The sequence below is a fragment of the Pieris brassicae genome, chromosome 1, assembly GCF_905147105.1.
Source record: "Pieris brassicae chromosome 1, ilPieBrab1.1, whole genome shotgun sequence".
NCBI lineage: Eukaryota > Metazoa > Arthropoda > Insecta > Lepidoptera > Pieridae > Pieris > Pieris brassicae.
In genome coordinates, this window is record NC_059665.1 from 778,765 (window position 1) to 793,406 (window position 14,642).

Genomic DNA, 14,642 nt, shown 5'->3' on the forward strand with positions numbered 1-14,642 from the left:
AAAAAACTGTTATAACAAATCGAAACTTATTACGGTTAGTTTTGTAAATTAAACGGGATTTTATTATTATTAACTAAAACGTGAAAATCCTATCAGTAAAGAGCCGCAGAAGGTATTCTAAAACGCAGTCGCAGTTAAGGGTCGAACCACACAATAAAGAGTAACGTTTGCTCGGGTAATGTTGTGGAAAAGCTTAATGTTATCCGGTTAATCTGTTTGACGATAAACAGAGCGCAGATTAACTTCAAGTGTGCAAATATAAAGGACTTAATATTTTGTGTGTGATAAATATTGTTCATCTGCATTGTTATTAATTTTATTATTATTCTGTTCTATAAGTTCGCGTTAAGCTTGCCTGGAAAAGCGCTTGCGGTGTTTTTATTCGTTTAAGAAATCAAAGTCGAATGCTAACTGTTATGACTATGAAATTCGAACGGAGTTCTAATTGACATTTGACATCGACGTTAGACAATTTGAGTTGGCATTTATGTAGCGTTGACATTTATAATAAATTGTAATGTGCCTTAACAGTCGAAAACTAAATTTGTATAAAAATTTGTCGACACAAACTGTCATTTTACACTACTGTTAAGGCATCTTGAGTAAGTCCACTGTTATCTACCAATAGGTTAGATACATTTTTGTATATATTGGTTTTTGATAGTTATTTTATTGATAGAAGTAACAAACATAAGTGCAATATTGATATTCACCACATAACCAATGCCCATTATGCTAACTTTAGATTGCTCCCTCGTTCTCGGAGGTCCTATCTATAACACACTGCTCGTCCTTCTTGCTTCCATGTAAAAGCTCAATTGATTATATTAGTCCGTTGTATTTCAACAGTAGGAAAAATAATGTTTGTGTATTATTTATGTCAACTTTAGACATGCGCAGTGTGTCCTATCGAAGGATAAATTGAAGTTATATCGAAAGTTACGCGACATCATATCTTTTCATTGGCGGATAATATTTATTAATGTTTTTGTATCTATGATTACTTCGTATTAGTAGTTTGTGAGTTACTGTTTTAGACTACAAAATTAGGCCTTATGTTATTCGCCTTATAATAAAAATACTATGCGTTTATGTATATATAAATAACAAAAAATAAATGACGCTACAGCCTGTTTTTTAGGTCTTGGCCTCAGATTACTAAATCTATTTTATGATCAGTTGTGAATCTAATGGGCCAGTTGGTGTTCAACCTATGCTTGACTTATCTTACCATCGCCGGTTTCCTGGCCTCTTTTTTATTAAGATGTGTTATGGTAGCATTCTTGCTACCCTTTTTTTACACAAATAATTTTTGTGTAAAAGACGGGTTACAAATAATTTTTGTTTAAGGTTTTTGAGTCCAAGATATTTGAATCGGAAATGTATGCTCTCTTTCTTCACCACAACCGAAGCAACTACGTATAGACATTTTGAAATTATGAAATATAAACTGAGATAACACAAAAAACGCGTGCGTAGAACGGATGATGTATGACGGTTAGTTCATTAGTTCTTTAGCGGTCTATAGTATGCAAAACTTCTTAATCTCACACAGCATCCATTATGAATCAACAGCTAGCACTGATACTCGTATTATAAAGAGGAAAGATTTTATGGTTTGTTTGGATGAGCGCGAAAACTACAACATCCATTCGAAAAAAATGTTCACCATTAGAGTCCAACTTTAACCATAATGAACAAAAGCTATAGAATTACTTCACAGAGTAAGGCAGACTGTGTGAAAAAATACCAACCAAAGTCCCTGTATCGTGTAAGCAGCGGAAACTATCAATCTGATATACCACAGTTTTATAGAAATGTCTAACAAAAACGATTATGAATCTAAATCTCATTAGGCGCTTTTCTGCAGCTTTAAGCTAGCGAACTGTAGAATTAATTGTGGTGGGGGTTTTCTCTGGGGGATACGACCCCCAATTGTTTAAAAAAAAAACATACTCCTCAAATACTACGCACCCACTAAAATAGGCTATGGGCTGCGGCCTCCCCATCCAAGACAACACACACACGAGCACGTTTTATTATATTTTTAAATGTATTATTCATTAAGTTTTTTATTTCAGACTAGTGAACCCGAGAGACCCCGAACCATGAATATTGATTTCGAATTGGTATAAATAACTAAAAATGCTTTATGATAAACAACAACATTTGTTTGTTTTTCGGGCGCGTATATGAATGGTTTTATTGGTATTCCGACATGGGAACAGGTGACTTAAGCCATGTGAAAGACATGGATTTTCAAGATAAATGCCTAGAACAATTAGCGCCTGTAATTATTTTACATGTATTTTATCAATATAATAAATCAGATCGACGCATTTGTTTTCAACGATATTAATTTTTCTTACAACCTCTTTGACGATATATGCAGCACGCATTCTGTCAATGTTATGTCACACGCTATAAAGTTACATGAAAAAAATTGTTATAGTGACAACAGTCATGATTACTTAATAAAGTGGACAATAACAGACACAACAAAAAAGGAATTAGCGAAATCGGTCCAGCCGTTCACGCGTGATGCCGTGACCAAAGTAAATCGGGATTCATTTTTATTTATATGGATTAGGACTGGAAACAAGTTAAAATTATAGTTTAAATAAATTAAACAGGTCTTAATACAAAGTAATTAAGTATAAAGGCTATATCGAGAATACGTATAAAAAGCATTTCATTAACAATATCTACGTTAAACTCCACGTTAATTATTATAAAACTTTCCAACTTGAGAACGCTAAATAAACTCTCTGTGTTTAATTAAAAAGTAATTTCACTAAGAAAATACAGTTTTACAGTTTATTTATTATGCTTTTATAAAAAGCTTAAGTATTTGTTTACGCAAAGCTTGATTTGGGAGGTTCTGCTAATGTTAATGTTGATAAAAAAAAGTCTCTTGAAAAATAATATTGGTATAAATAAGTTGAGGTTATTCAAAAAATTTATTCTTAATATCTCTCAACTTCTTCCAGAATCCTCAAGCGATTGCTGGGGGCCTCTTGGAGAGTTGTTGATTGGGCGCGCAATGCTGGAAAACGAAGAATGTTTTAGCTACGTGATAAATTCTATATGATTTTTTGTTGTAAAACTTTTGTGTGAATGCAGTTGAACAACACAATATTTACCATATTATCTAGCCAGTCCTATAAAAATAAACAAGAACAGAGCTTCTTCTTTAATAGAGAGTGTAAGTTTTGTAATTGGACATTTATGTAAAATTTTAGTAAATTATGTTAGTTTTAAATTATTTATTAATCGTATGTTAGGCTAGATCGCACTGTTAAATTGTGTCTTTGTGCAGAGAATTTATTTAAAAAATCTAGCTTAGAGATTTTAATAAATTAAAAATTATTATGTATGATTAATAAAGAGGTTTTTTTTTGAATCAGCTATTTTAATCTGTATCGAGCAATCGAGGGCATCCCGCCCTTCGTAATTCGTAAAAATATATTTTAGTAGTTGTGTGCACAAACTTTCGTGGATTTACCCAATTTATCGGAAATACAACGATCTTGTTGAAACGCCTCTTAAACTTAGAGTTATCAATGAACTTCATTATAAATTAACTTCACGTAAAAAGCTTTTAGCGTTTTGATAATATTCTAAATACAACCAACTGTTGTAGCCAGTGATGCGTAGCATCGATCACAGGTCAAAGTATGGAATGTTAAATTACTTAATTTATATTACAAATAAATTAATATTAGTGCGTGAATAAATTACGAATAACGTCGTTTATGATGCATAAATAATGATATAGCAAGATATGCATCTTTATATCTTTTAAGCACAGAGGTAATATATAAATAATGAAAATAAATATGTAACACTAGGCATTATTTTTTCAAATAATGTATGAATTCCTCTTATAGAATAAATAAGAAGTACACAAGACTGTTTTTATTTCATTAACTCTCGTCCCGTGGGATATCAAATATTTTCGTTAAAAATAAAGGGGATGAAATTAGGCTCAAGTCAGCTCATTTTTTATAATCAAATTTCGCCTCTACTCGGGCGCGAAACGTCAACATTTCAAATTCAAGTAAATTCGAATCTGACGTGAAAAATAATGAACAGAATAATAGAATCTAAGGCAATTTTTGTCGCGCACCACCGCTATGTGGAACCAGCTGTCCACTGAAGTATTTCCGAACTAATTCGACTTAGTTTCCTTCAAGAAAAGCGTACCAATTCTTGAAAGGCTGGCAACGTACTTCTGGCATTGTGAGTGTCCATGGGCGGAAGTACCACTTAACATCAGGTGCGCCTGTTTGACTCCTATTACATAAACAAAAGATATCGTATTTGTACTTACTGAAATTTTATGTCTTGCCGTATGGTCAGATTTATTATATGATTTTTGAATATCTACAGTTTACGGCTTAAATTTATATTTGTTTGTGACAATAATGTTTTATCTTTTCAATATAATACCAATTTATAACAGTAGATAGACACAGATTATAAACCCTCAAATGTCATTGAATTATTGAAGATGTATTTGGTAAAGAATGTTCTAAGTTCGAACATGTAACAGACTTTAGATGAAATATGCAGGTAGACAACATCCACAATAAATTATATAATTAATAGGCTGTTTAATATCTACTCTCACTGAATTTAAATGGTTAAAATACTGGCTTATGAACAAACCTTACTCAGAGTTGACGATGCTCCTGTCTCCTAACACACACACTACACATGTAATTAAACTATTAAGTTTGTTATTAAAAAGTTTGGGTATCCAGGTATTTTTACATTTATTTAATTTTTTATTAAACATTGTTATATTATTATTTATTTTATTTATCGTACTTTGTATGAGTCTCTTTAACAAGACCGTAATTTACGTAAACGACTTAAACTTACTAAGATGTGTCGAGTTGTTGACACTACCTCAACAAACTCTCACGAAACACCTAGTGTTACGTACCCAATGCAAATACTACGTACTACGTGTTTATACGAGCGTTAAGTTTTGCCTTTAACCATTACCATGCAGCACTTTGTAGTAACAGTATATTTAATGTAATAATAATAAATAGTTATTTGTTAATAAATTGGTAAATTCAGATTGATTAATTATAAAAAAAAAACAGAAAAATCAGCGATAAATATCAATTTAATTAGCATATCTAACTATAAAATATCAAATATGAACAGTTAAGTTATTTATATTTGTTGCCAAAAATTATGGTCTAAATACTCTTCCTTTAAAGGCACCTTGCTTTTACAAACTCAATCACCTTCCCGTTGAAGAAACTATTACACGGCATTGTTCTATAACATCTAGGAATGTGATTAAATAAATTCCTTAAAAAAATCACCCTGTTTGAATATTTTACGTGGTTTATTATGTATTTTCCAATTATTTCCCAAAACTTTTACGTAAAGCACTTTGTATAGTGGAATGCTTTTGCGAAAGCACGCGTATCAGCTGGAAGCGGATTTTCAACGATTCACGTTGATCGGCAAAGGCACTCTCGCACCTTGCAAAGTATATGGGATTTATTTTTTGTCCTGTGCACAGATAAATTTATTAAAATGTATTAAAGTTTATCTGCAATAGGCGCAATACAATCTAATCAAAACTTACTTACATAGAGATCGTTTATTAGTAATAAATATAAGTAATAACGCGAAAAACGCCCAAAGAGCTACACTTGTTATTTTGCGTACTTCTAATCCGCCAAAGCGAATAGGGAGCGATGCTTGATTCCAAGAAGGTTTCAAAACGAACATTTTAGATTCCAAAGAAGTTTTTGAAAGATTATCCATATCCTATATAGAACTGAATGACTCCATAGATGGCTACAGTGAAGTACATAAGTCAGGCTAGAAATAAAAAGACAAAATTTTAAAATCAATATCTCGACATTACCGCACACTCATCACGAGTGAGAAAGAACTTTAAATTTAGATATTTATTTATATATTTTTGAGTTGATGTATTCTAAGAGGTCCAGTGATGACTTATTTATTATTATTATATTTATTAATAACGTATTTTTCTTTATTCATCGGTGAACAAATTCTCGCCATGGAGATATAATTTACAATAATTTAAATTTAGACCTATTGCACTAAAATGTGATATAATCTTAGATCTAAAAGTACAACATCTGTATACCTCCTAGAGTATCATAGTCAAGATACCAGATGTTAATTAGGGATTAATTACTTTAGTCTTTATAAATGCGAATTGTACGCTTAACCTAAGTGACCGTATTTGGTTTAATGTTTGAGTACCTAAGGTATTTGTAAACATATTTTATATTGTGCAATAAAGTGTAGAAAAATAAAAATGATACAGAAACCATTTAAGAGTATTTTTTTCTAGATTCGCAAAATTATTAATTTTACGTAAAAAACGCTTTTGTCTTTATTTGTTCATCACTAAAAGTTTAAATATTAAATTGTAATTAGTAAGGAAATCGTAAAATGTAGTCCAAATCAAGAAATAACTTTTTTGCATATTATTGCCTAGTGTGCACATTCCCACATTATTTATGTAGCAATTATACGACTGAATACTGACTCGGTCGCTTTTAGCACTGTTTATTATGTGTTACGTAAATTCTGTGAATGCAAATTAGACTTAAGTCTGCATTACATTGACGTCTTCACTACAATTTGCTTACTTGAATATTGGAGTAATTTTTTTTATTTTACTTTGCATAAAATTTCTTTAAAAAGAAGTAGGTAGAAGCGAAGAAGAATGCACTGAGAAGATGATTATGATTATGATAATGATTTTTATTGCTCTTCTATTAATAAAAATTGTGGTCTTTCGCCAAAGCTGTCCAAGGGAAATTCAATCAGCCAACCGTTGCACCCCTGCAGTGGTGATGACTCGATGTCCCATATCGCGAAGGAGAACGCCGGCCTTCTGGGCTGTCTCACGTCCAATGCGACTTTGGATGATCTAGGGAGGGTACCACCGACAATTTCAGGGTGTAATACTTCAATGTCGTAAAGTCTTGTCCTCTTTGGATATTCATAGGTCGAGTGGGACTGATGGTATCCCCAAAATTGTACTCCTGATTTGGTTCCGGTCCTCATGGCATGTTCCTAAGGTTCATACCTTCCGGTCCTAATGATACACGCTACAAGAAATCTAAACGGTGCCGATCACACGAGTGAGCGATGTCTCCGACTGACGGCGTTTTAGCAGTTGTTTGATTAATATTCGTATTGGAAAAATCGTAGCATCTGGTGCAAAGAATGGCTGATAAAAAGAAGAGTTCATTCTCATGTATCAATATGTTGGCGGAATTAGAGATGTTTCCAATTCTGACTGATGTTTCTGACCACCAGCTGATTAGCCATTGTTAATACGGAAATCGGCGTCGCTCAGCTCGGTGACGTTCTTGTATAGCTTACACATAGATGGGCAGAGGCAATTGAGTCCAAGGGAGAGGCACTAGCGGTTAGTTCTTTAGGCCTTGGATCAAGCACAAAACGCCTCACTTGAAGCTTCTGCTTCTGCATACAAATGACATGTTGAAACTTAGAAAATTATTGCTATCTGGACGACTCTACTTCAGGCTCGAGCAGTTTTCGATCAGTACCGGAACAAACTGGTGTCTGAAGTCGAAACTTTGGTACGTGGAGCCTTGGACTAGGGTCGACTCAATCCTGTCCAATTTAACCCCAAGAACAAGATTGCGTGTTTTCAGCTCCAGCTCTTTCCACGTGACTGTATTTAACAAATAGCGGTTCGAATCGTTGACGAACAGTCACTATACGATCGTCTTAATCCCTTGCGTGGAGATGTGGGGTCGCTCTTCATCTTGTACCGTATTTACCATTTAGCTGCTCCACTATGTGGAACACGCTATCCAATGAAGTATTTTCTAACCAGTGTTTAATATTAGTACTTCATTTGCTAGCAAAGTTGAATGGTTATAAACTTAAAAATGCCTTCTAATGACATAAAAAGTGTATTTTTGGTGTATAGACTTAGTAAAAATATTACGTAGGAAGAACAAAGTGGAAATAATAAAAAGCTTATATTTCCCAACGTTCTAGTATTCTAGTATCTCAGGTAAACGTTGTTTTAAAGTTTAATGGAACGTTCCAACATATTTATTGTTCCCTATTCAACAAGAGTTGACAAAACAATATTTAATTCTAATTCAGAGACACAATGCAGGCCGCACAAAGCCGGCCAGATAATGGATATTGCTTTCTTGCGAGTTTCAAAGTCTACTTGGAACCTCGTATAATCCTCTTAGAACTCCTTTCCGAGCACGTTGTGCCTAAAACATTTACTCGCGCGCTATATTGTGTACGTGGAATTTCTAAGTGGGCATGTATAAAAAATGATTAAAAATACAATGTAAAGTATAAAATAATTCAAATTTGTCTGATGCAAATATTATATTGCTGTCGTTAATTTCTCTTAAAATCCCTATGCGACAAGATACACAAAATTATTCCATGTACCTTATACGAAATCGAATTACCTATATAATTCGCCAATGTTACGGGTTTTATTTAACTATAACACCAACTCTTAGAATATTGATATTTTCCACCTCACCATAGAAGATGAGAGGAAGTTTTTGAAGTGGCGGGAAGACATTGATTTTGTTTAAGCAGCAATTAGAAATATTAAGTATTATTATTTCAGTTTTCTTTAGTTTAATTTTTTTAACATATTTTGTCCATGAATGTACTTATTTGATTTATGTTACATATATATTGTTAATCTATGTAATCTGTTTTGGCTTAATGTATTGTCTAAGTGTTTTGTTTTATAATATATATGTTAGCTGTAAGATAATAATTAAATAAAAAAATATATTCCATAACTCATACATGCTTATTTTGAATTATTAAATAAACCAGTGGCACTACAACCTTTTTAGGTCTGGGACTCAGATATCTGTATCTATTTCATGATCAATCTAATTATAAGTAAGGGATCAATCGCCTGTGCTTATAAATGCCGTCGACTTTTTGGGTCTAAGGCAAGCCGGTTTCCTGACGACGTTTTCCTTCACCGTTCGAGCAAATGTTAAATGCCCACTTAGACGGAAAGTCAATTGTTGCAGACGCACGCTGAAGCCACTAAACCAATACTGCTGCTGCATTTGTAATTATATGTAAGTAAAAATAAATTTTAAAGTCATGTAATAATTGTATTGACGGCAATCATCCTACTCGGCTATCAAATTGGCTATCAACAGTTGGACTTAAAACGCAGGCAGCAATGAAAAAGTTTTTTAGTGTTTTAGAATACTCATTTATCTTTAGGTAAATAAGTTTTTTATAATGAAAATAGTATTGGTGTACCTGTCTTACAAGTCTTTTTATTTTAATGAAACCACTGTCACTGAATGCGCTCAATTATCCACACAGTGAGTTGGACAATAAATCTCCGCCCGACACACCAATTACTGTCTTCACTCATCCGCGAAACGTTGTTAATAGCTCGATTCTAACCTTTATCTGTGTCTTTTGTTGCTTTGGCCCCTAATTACAATTTATTGGCAAAATGTGATTTACTGGAAAAGTTATCACATACAGGAAAAGTACTTTTAGTTAGAAAACATTATTATGAGAATATTCTATATCTCTACCGGATGTATGAAAAGTGACAACGCGACATAACGTTTTTACATTCAATCTATTATTTAAACAGTCGAAAATAGTACTCAAGAACACAATGTTTTCCCCTTACTATAAGTATTATTGGACGCTTTCTTGTTTTAAATATTCTTTTTAATAAATGAGATTAGTTTTAAATTACTTATTCGTTTTAAGTTGGGCTAGATCGTAATTTTAAATTGTGTCTGTGTACAGAGACAATTCATTAAAAAATCTATCGTTAAATAATTATATTTAACTGAATATATATACAGTTATCATTATGTCACAAAGTTTATGCTTAAGTAGTTCCTTATCCTCCGAACCCTGGTAAGTCACTTGGCATTATCATCGGCCTTCACTTATAAGTCCACGTGCTTTGAAGAAGCCTTGGACATCATGGCCTTCATTGAAAATACTATATACGTAATAAATATAAATATGTTTTCTATTATAAAGATTTTCAGTCAGTCTTTTCGTAAGTTGTAAGATGCGCTTACCACGGAGAGTGCTTTGAGGAGATTGGATCAATACCTGCAGCTGAGTTTCATCATCGGACGTCCAGGTAGAATACAAAATTCCAACGGTTTCACCTCGTCGTTTCACAACTGAACACTTTTTAGGGCAGTGTTGGCACACACCGCCACTATGTGGACCCAGCTGCCCACCGATGTATCTCCGAACTTAGAGTCATTCAAGAAAAGAGCGTAACAATTCTATGAAAGCCTGCACTCGCGAGCCCTCTGGCAATGGCTAGACACTCAGTCTATGGGCAGCGGTAAAACTTAACATCAGGTGATGCCAGTTTCTTTAAAAAAAAAGCGCTACCTAGAATGATGCTTTAAACAATCCGACGAAGTTAAACAGATACAGAAGATAATCATTATTGAACAATTCGACTTAAACTTTTTAATTCGTTACATCCCGTTAAAAGTAATAAATTTGAGGTCACAACGACGGTATAATTTCCACCCCTTATCATGTAAATACGACACAACTTTTATAAGAATCTATTCGTACAAAATTGTTATGGATTCAGTAAGTTTGCGTCAACTGTGAAATATTTACGAGTGAAATCTATAGAGTTATTTGGAATTGGAGTTTGGTACAAAAGACTAATAAATAATTCAAAGGGTGCATTGTGGTCGTGAATTGACAAAGAATGTTGCTTGTTAAGAAATAGAACAAAAGGCGTGTTCGATGTTGGTTTAATTTTGAGGTACATTGCAGAACTTCCTGTTTTGTGTACTTATATGGTGTACGTAAAATACACGAAAATGTTCATTTAAAAAATTGATTTATTTTCAAAAAACACACAATCATCTAAGAGGTAGTATCACCTCTTAGATGATTGTGTGACTGACTAAACTGACAAGAATTCATAACCAATGAACAAATTCACACACATAAAACACTTTTGTCAGTTCACTCAACTGACACTATAGGGTTCGTTAGCCTATGTAATTCGTTTGTGATAATTATTGTAGATAAAACAGTGTATGTCAAAAAAGGAAGATTTTTTTTAGGTCACAGGAGCCAAACGGTCAGGAGGCTCACATGATGTTAAGTGATACCGTCATGGACACTTACAAGATGCGTTTCCGGCGTTTTAAGATCTGGCACGGTCTTTTTTTAAAGGACCTTAAGTCGAATTGGTTTTCAAATACTTCAGAGGGCAGCTAGTTCCTAGTAGCTAGTGAACCTAACAAAAATTATCAATAAGAGCGCTGTGGCTGAACTAATCGTGTCAAACTGCTTTTTTGCTATAAACATAAATGTTATGTAAAGCCTATTAGAAGGTTACGTGTTCAGCTCACGTCGGGGTTACCAATTTAGGTGATGCATATGTTGCGATCGTTCAGGAGTGTGTATAAAATTAAACATAATCAGTTGCTAAAATTGCGAGCGGCAAACACAACCGCCGCTACCAATTGTACACACACAAATGTGTGGTATAGATTATCCTCTACATGCCTAGAACATTCAACAGGCGCGATACAATAATACTCAATACTAACATTTGTAATAATGTTATGTTTTATTTTTACCCAGTGATTAAGTTACAATATTAAATATATAAATTTATTTTTGATCACATGACTTACGGTTTTGACCGAGAGGCTTCAGCTTACGACTCCACTGAAGTCAGAGATTCAATCCCCGCCTATGTACGTATGTAACGCTGGTATTCCAGCCGCTACGCCAAAACTGCCCGAGCTGAGCTGTCAAGACCCCCTCAGGGCAACAACGAGATTTCATACAAAAAGACAGCACTCACGGATGCTGAGGGGACACTGAAGGGACCACCTATATAATATCAAAACTCTAAAAATGATCAAATACAATCGGCTACAATACAATAAGGTTGTAGCGCCACTGGATTATTATGCCTAAACATGAGCTATTCCTAGATTTATATTGCCAAGGCGGGGTTCTACAACACTTATAAGAATCTGAACTCATAACACTCAAATATAAATTGAACACGTCAGTATCATACCCCAAGTTAATATTAATGTCAATTAAGATCAAAAAGTGAATTGAATCAGAGGGGAGTATTCATTAGTATTCTATTCAGTCAGCCTCTGGGGTCTTAAGCAGGTTACGTTTATATCGTTAGATGAACACAAATATTAGTCTAATTAGCGGCTGAGTTTAACCATCGACAATTTGCTCGTAAGGATTATTTATCGTGTATTTACTATTGGAATTATTATCAATACCATTAAGATTAATTTTATGTGTTGCTATGTGATATTTTATATCTGTAGTATTTGCCTGCAAGCGTGGATCAATAAAAAATTATAATACATTTTTAATTTGCTAACAAAGTCGTACATTCACACTGATAAAAACCTCACAATCAGCCGTTTAAAAATAAGTATGCAAATGTCATTTTAAGTTATTTATAATTGTTGTCAAAACAAAATTAATGGGTCTAAAACTCACCTACACTACAAAAGCACAAATATAATCACCTTCCACTTGGAACAATTACACGGCAGTGATCTATAACTTCTAGGAAGGTTAACAGATATACCCAGGGCGTAAATTTCTGTCAAATACAACGTGCAACATGCTGGCGTGTTGGATCGCTCGCTAGATACAGGCAAGTTTTTTAATTGTGTTGGAGTTTTGGATTAATTTTTACAGTCATAACTGCTGCTAGGATATATAAACTTGGTACTGTCTAAATACCGCTTATAGCCCTTAAAAGTAGCCGTAGCCCTTAAAAGTAGATAATAATGCGTCCGCAAATCAATAAATAATTCCATGATTTGATAGAGATTAAGTTTAGGAAGAATCTTGTATTATTACTTTAAGTTCATACATTGCCTGTTTATTTTTTTCTGTATGTTTAGTGTTAAATTACACATAAATTTTATTAGAAATTTTAACTAAACTATCTTCCCCAATATTGTATTTATAATACGATTCCGGGCAAAGGATTTTCCTACCTCAAAATTAAAGCTTTTAACCACTTAGTCTCTCGATGTGTGGAAATGAATTTTGTCGTACTAAGCTTCTAAGAAGACAGGGTAAACATTTGTTGAGTGCCATCAGCTAATCTTTTGTAACATCACCCCGTGTTTACGAACATTCAAATAGCATCTTGCATTTGTGATGCACAAATACTGTTTTTTAAACAAAGTTGAAGTACTGTTTAAATTGAAATAATAAATTATAGAAGAAGGTTTTATCGACTATAATCTGTGTAAATATAAATATATTCATTGAAAGAAACGAAGAACAAACACACAAATTTCTCATTTGTGAAATGAAAAATAGCAACAAAAAAATAATTGGCACTGCAAGCTTTGTTAGGTCTGGATCTCAGATTTATGTATATTTTTCAATATCATTTGTCAATTAAATAGGCAAATAGTTGATCAACCTGTGCTTGACATACACGGTCGACTGTTGTTTCTAAGGCTAGCCGGTTTCTGCACGATGATTTCCTTCACCGTTCGAGCAAATGTTAAATGCGCACAAAGAGAGAAAGCCCATTGATGCACTTCGGGGATCGAACCTACGATCTTAGGGATGAGAGACGCTCAAGCCACTAAACCAACACTGATCTGCACAAAAAATATCCATAGGATACTTTATATTATGAGAAAGTTTTTGTGTTGAATATGGTATAGTAATACAGAATGTAAATATTATTATAAAGTAGTGCAGGTTTAACACGTACTTGATATACAAGATAAATTATAAATAAAATTTGTCAGCCCCTTGTCCCATTGGGGATAATTATCCAATCTACTTTACGATTGCAGTGAGCAGTCTGTCATCTCTGAGATCTGAGGAGGATTTTTTTTTCTATGTTCCCATTTAACATTAGCTCGAACGGTGAAGGATAACATCGTGAGGAAACCGGCTTGCCTTAGACCCAAAAAGTCGACGGTGTGTGTCAGGCACAGAAGGCTGATCACCTACTTGCCTGTTCGATATACAAATATATCATGAAACAGATACAGATATCTGAGGCCCAGACCTAAAAAGGTTGTAGCGCCATTGATTTATTTTTTACTTTACAATTACAGGCGGTCACAACTTAGCTTTCGTAACTTAGGCATATAAGATTGGCATGCGTTACCCTTTCATTACGCTAGAGTTAACCTTTCGCTTCTCCATCAGCTTGAATTATTAATATTTTAATTACGAAAGCTACGCATAACGTTGTTTTAAATAGGGTAACAAATTGTGAATTATTTTTTTTTGATTGATTGATTTGATAACTTACTATGTCAGAGAGCGAGTCAAAATAAAGAGCACGCGGTGTAAAATATGATTTACAGATACAAAATTCAGAAGGTACTTAATCAAAGCTTAGATATGTAATGTTCTTATGTAATTCAATACATTTTTTTTCTTTACTCATAGTGGTTGCCTGAAAGAAGAGTGGTTGCCAGAAGAGATCGCTCGAATAAGGCCGCCAGTTGCCCTCCCTTTTGATTTAATTATGTTAATTTTTTATCATTGTAGTATAACGAAGTGATAATAAATATTTAATAGCAAACAAAACG

At 33.6% G+C, this 14,642-nt stretch overlaps 2 long non-coding RNA genes across 2 annotated transcripts; both read left to right on the forward strand.

Moving 5' to 3' along the window:
- Positions 1-501: 501 nt before the first annotated feature.
- On the forward strand, positions 502-2,279 carry LOC123708209. The gene is made up of 3 exons (XR_006753576.1): positions 502-602; positions 1,351-1,497; positions 2,082-2,279. It is a non-coding gene; the product is annotated as an uncharacterized LOC123708209 (long non-coding RNA).
- A 155-nt stretch (positions 2,280-2,434) lies between these two features.
- LOC123708215 lies at positions 2,435-3,403 on the forward strand. Its single transcript, XR_006753577.1, has 2 exons — positions 2,435-2,555; positions 2,991-3,403. It is a non-coding gene; the product is annotated as an uncharacterized LOC123708215 (long non-coding RNA).
- Positions 3,404-14,642: the final 11,239 nt, after the last annotated feature.